Here is a 5,861-nt window from a genome sequence, read left to right as displayed (position 1 = left end):
TTGGTGGGTGTCTAAATAGCTAGCCCTGTGATGCCGGGCTATTTACTTAGAATATTGCAAAATGTGCTTTCACCAAAAAGCTATTTTAAAATCGGACATAGCGAGTGCATAGAGGACTTCGGTATCTATAATTCGTAAAATAATTGTTATGTTTTTTGTGAACGTTTATCGTGAGTAATTTATTAAATTCACCGGAAGTTTGCGGGGGGTATGCTAGTTCTGAACGTCACATGCTAATGTAAAAAGCTGGTTTTTGATATAAATATGAACTTGATTGAACAAAACATGCATGTATTCTATAACATAATGTCCTAAGATTGTCATCTGATGAAGATCATCAAAGGTTAGTGCTGCATTTAGCTGTGGTTTGGGTTTATGTGACATTATATGCTAGCTTGAAAAATGGGTGTCTGATTATTTCTGGCTGGGTACTCTGCTGACATAATCTAATGTTTTGCTTTCGTTGTAAAGCCTTTTGAAATCGGACAGTGTGGTTAGATTAACGAGAGTCTTGTCTTTAAAATGGTGTAAAATAGTCATATGTTTGAGAAATTGAAGTAATAGCATTTCTAAGGTATTTGAATAACGCGCAACGGGATTCCACTGGCTGTTACGTAGGTGGGACGAAATCGTCCCACTGGCCCTAGAGAAGTTAAGCGACTTTGAGCGTGGTATTATTGTCAGTGCCAGGCGTGCTATTTCCAGTATTTCAGAAATGGCCGGCCTCCTGGGATTTTACACGCACGACAGTTCTAGGGTTTACCGAGAATGATGCAACAACATAAAAATATCCAGTGGGTACGCGATCACCAACACTGGACAAATTAGTAGTGGGAAAACTTTGACTGGTCCGACGAAGCCTGGTTCCTTTTGCGTAATGCTGATGGTAGAGTCAGGATTTGGCATAAGCATCATGAGTCCCTGGCCGCATCCTGCTTGGTGTCAACGGTACAGGTTGGTTGCGGGGGTGTAATATTTAGGTCCCTTGATACCGTCGTGGAAATTCTTACACAGGGACAATAAAAGTCAATCTTAAATGAATCCTTGTTTATTATCACCGTGCTGGAGAGGTTCCAACCAACTCAATGCAACAAGTACACATGTCAATCAGGAGCTCTACCGGGGCAGTCCCGTTAGATATTTCTTATATACAGAAGTTATATTTGCATGATTTAGCTTATTCATCATTAACGTTTACTTAATTCATTGACCGACCAATACTGAGTCATGCACGTACAGTGGTTCCTGCCTTTAACCTGTTAGGGCTAGGGGGCAGCATTTGCACGTCTGGATAAAAAAAATGTACCCGATTTAATCTGGTTACTAATCCTACCCAGTAACTAGAATATGCATATACTTATTATATATGGATAGAAAACACTCTAAAGTTTCTAAAACTGTTTGAATGGTGTCTGTGAGTATAACAGAACTCATTTGGCAGGCAAAACCCTGAGACATTTTCTGACAGGAAGTGGATACCTGATGTGTTGTATTGACTTTAAACCTATCCCATTGAAAAACACAGGGGCTGAGGAATATTTTGGCACTTCCTATTGCTTCCACTAGATGTCACCAGCCTTTACAAAGTGTTTTGAGTCTTCTGGAGGGAGATCTGACCGAACAAGAGCCATGGAACGATGATGTCCCATTAGACACCTGGCGCGCGAGTTCATGTTGGGTACCCTCGTTCCAATACGTTATAAAAGAGTATGCATTCGTCCACCTTGAATATTATTCATGTTCTGGTTAAAAAAGGCCCTAATGATTTATGCTATACAACGTTTGACATGTTTGAACGAACGGAAATATATTTTTTCCCCTCGTTCATGACGAGAAATCCGGCTGGCTTAGATCATGTGCTAACAAGACGGAGATTTTTGGACATAAATGATGAGCTTTTTTGAACAAAACTACATTCGTTATGGACCTGTGATACCTGGAAGTGACATCTGATGAAGAGAATCAAAGGTAATGGATTATTTACATAGTATTTTCGATTTTAGATCTCCCCAACATGACGTCTAGTCTGTATCGCAACGCGTATTTTTCTGGGCGCAGTGCTCAGATTATTGCAAAGTGTGATTTCCCAGTAAGGTTATTTTTAAATCTGGCAAGTTGATTGCGTTCAAGAGATGTAAATCTATAATTCTTTAAATGACAATATAATATTTTACCAATGTTTTCTAATTTTAATTATTTAATTTGTGACGCTGACTTGACTGACGGTTATTGGAGGGAAACGATTTCCTCAACATCAATGCCATAGTAAAACGCTGTTTTTGGATATAAATATGAACTTGATAGAACTAAAAATGCATGCATTGTCTAACATAATGTCCTAGGAGTGTCATCTGATGGAGATTGTAAAAGGTTAGTGCATCATTTTAGCTGGTTTTATGGTTTTGGTGACCCTGTCTTTGACTTGACAAAACATTACACACAACTCTTGTAAATGTACTGTCCTAACATACTCTAAATTTATGCTTTCGCCGTAAAACCTTTTTGAAATCGTAAAACGTGGTTAGATTAAGGAGATGTTTATCTTTCAAATGGTGTAAAATAGTTGTATTTTTGAAAAATTTGAATTTTGACATTTATTTGGATTCAAATTTGCCGCTCTTGAAATGCACCTGCTGTTGATGGAGTGCACCACGGGTGGCACGCTAGCGTCCCACCTAGCCCATAGAGGTTAACCTCTTACATCTAGACGTTCCGCTAGCGGAACACCTGCTCCAATATCCAATGATGGGCGTGGCGCGAAATACAAACTCCTCTAAAATACAAAAACTTCAATTTTTCAAACATATGACTATTTCACAGCATTTTAAAGATAAGACTCTCCTTTATCTAACCACACTGTCCGATTTCAAAAAGGCTTTACAACGAAAGCAAAACATTAGATTATGTCAGCAGAGTACCAAGCCAGAAATAATCAGACACCCATTTTTCAAGCTAGCATATAATGTCACAAAAACCCAGAAGACAGCTAAATGCAGCACTAACCTTTTATGATCTTCATCAGATGACAACCCTACGACATTTTGTTATACAATACATGCATGTTTTGTTCAATCAAGTTCATATTTATATCAAAAAACAGCTTTTTACATTAGCATGTGACGTTCAGAACTAGCATACCCCCCGCAAACTTCCGGGGAATTCGCTAACATTTTACTAAATTACTCACGATAAACGTTCACAAAAAGCATAACAATTATTTTAAGAATTATAGATACAGAACTCCTCTATGCACTCGATATGTCCGATTTTAAAATAGCTTTTTGGGGAAAGCACATTTTGCAATATTCTAAGTACATAGCCCAGCCATCACGGGCTAGCTATTTAGACACCCGGCAAGTTTAGCACTCACCCATATCAGATTTACTATTACAAAAGTTTGATTACCTTTTGTTGTCTTCGTCAGAATGCACTCCCAGGATTGCTACTTCAATAACAAATGTTGGTTTGGTCCAAAATAATCCATCGTTATATCCAAATAGCGGCGTTTTGTTCGTGCGTTCCAGAAACTATCCGAAATGGTAAATCATGGCGCAATTCGTGACAAAAAAAATCTAAATATTCCATTACCGTACTTCGAAGCATGTCAACCGCTGTTTAAAATCCATTTTTATGCCATTTTTCTCGTAAAAAAGCGATAATATTCCAACCGGGAATGTCCATTTAGCTAAACAGAGGAAAGAAAACAAAGCTTTCGGTCAACGCAGGCACGAGCCTGAGTCTCACAGTACTGTAACCAGCCACTACCCAAACGCGCTACTTTGTTTCAGCCAGAGCCTGCAAAGCCACGATTCAGCATTTTGCCGCCTTCTGAGAGCCTATGGCAGCCGTGGGAAGTGTCACGGTACAGCTAAGATCCTCACTATTCAATAAACAGAGACAAGAAGAACGACACCTTGTCAGACAGGCCACTTCCTGCATGAAATCTTCTCAGGTTTTTGCCTGCCATATGAGTTCTGTTATACTCACAGACATCATTCAAACAGCTTTAGAAACTTTAGGGTGTTTTCTATCCAAAGCCAATAATTATATGCATATTCTAGTTACTGGGCAGGAGTAGTAACCAGATTAAATCGGGTACGTTTTTTCTCCAGCCGTGTCAATACTGCCCCCTAGCCCTAACAGGTTAATCTAACCACACTGTCCGATTTCAAAAAGGCTTTACAGCAAAAGCAAAACATTAGATTATGTCAGCAGAGTACCCAGACAGAAATAATCAGACACCCATTTTTAAAGCTAGCATATAATGTCACAAAAAACAAAACCACAGCTAAATGCAGCACTAACCTTTGATGATCTTCATCAGATGACAACCCTAGGACATTGTTATACAATGCATGCATGTTTTGTTCAATCAAGTTCATATTTATATCAAAAACCAGCTTTTTTACATTAGCATGTGACGTTCAGAACTAGCATACCCCCGCAAACATCCGGTGAATTTACTAAATTACTCACGATAAACGTTCACAAAAAACATAACAATTATTTTAAGAATTATAGATACAGAACTCCTCTATGCACTCGATATGTCCGATTTTAAAATAGCTTTTCGGTGAAAGCACATTTTGCAATATTCTCAGTAGATAGCCCAGCCATCACGGCTAGCCATTTAGACACCGACCAAGTTTAGCCCTGACCAAACTCCGATTTACTATTACAAAAGTTTGATTACCTTTGTTGTCTTCGTCAGAATGCACTCCCAGGACTGCTACTTCAATAACAAATGTTGGTTTGGTCCAAAATAATCCATCGTCATATCCAAATAGCGGCGTTTTGTTCGTGCGTTCAAGACACTATCCGAAGTGTAAATAAGGGTCACGAGCATGGCGCAATTCGTGACAAAAGATTTCTAAATATTCCATTACCGTACTTCGAAGCATGTCAACCGCTGTTTAAAATCCATTTTTATGCAATTTTTCTCGTAAAAAAGCGATAATATTCCGACCGGGAATCTGCGTTTAGGTAAACAGACGAAAGAAAACAAAGCATTCTGTCGACGCGGGCACGAGCCTGAGTCTCACAGTACTGTAAACTTTGGAGTGTTTTCTATCCAAAGCTAATAATTATATGCATATTCTAGTTTCTGGGCAGGAGTAATAATCAGATTAAATCGGGTACGTTTTTTTATCCGGCTGTGAAAATACTGCCCCCTAGCCATAACAGGTTAATGTGTTTGAGTCAAATCAGTTGTGTATTGACAAGGTAGGGTTGGTATACAGAAGATAGCACTATTTAGTAAAAGAACAAGTCCATATTATGGCACGAACAGCTCAAATAAGCAAAGAGAAACGACAGTCCATCATTACTTTAAGATATGAAGGTCAGTCAATCAAATCAAAATCAAATCAAATTTATTTTTATAGCCCTTCGTACATCAGCTGATATCTCAAAGTGCTGTACAGAAACCCAGCCTAAAACCCCAAACAGCAAGCAATGCATGTGAAAGAAGCACGGTGGCTAGGAAAAACTCCCTAGGAAAAACTCCCTTGAAAGGCCAAAAACCTAGGAAGAAACCTAGAGAGGAACCAGGCTATGAGGGGTGGCCAGTCCTCTTCTGGCTGTGCAGGGTGGATCTGGACAATGTCAGGAACTTTGAATGTTTTTCAACTGCAGTTACAAAGACCATCAAGGGCTATGAAGAAACTGGCTCTCATGAGGACCGGCACAGGAAAGAAAGGCCCTGCTAAGTTCATTTGAGTTACCAGCCTCAGAAATTGCAGCCTAAATAAATGCTTCACAGAGTTCAAGTAACAGACACATCTAAACATCAGAGGAGACAGCGTGAATCATGCCTTCATGGTGAAATTGCTGCAAAGAACCACTACTAAAAGGACACCAAT

Source organism: Salmo salar, chromosome 25, assembly GCF_965601325.2.
Source record: "Salmo salar chromosome 25, fSalSal1, whole genome shotgun sequence".
Lineage (NCBI taxonomy): Eukaryota > Metazoa > Chordata > Actinopteri > Salmoniformes > Salmonidae > Salmo > Salmo salar.
The sequence above is the reverse complement of the archived record's forward strand: the minus strand, read 5'-3'. Positions refer to the sequence as shown.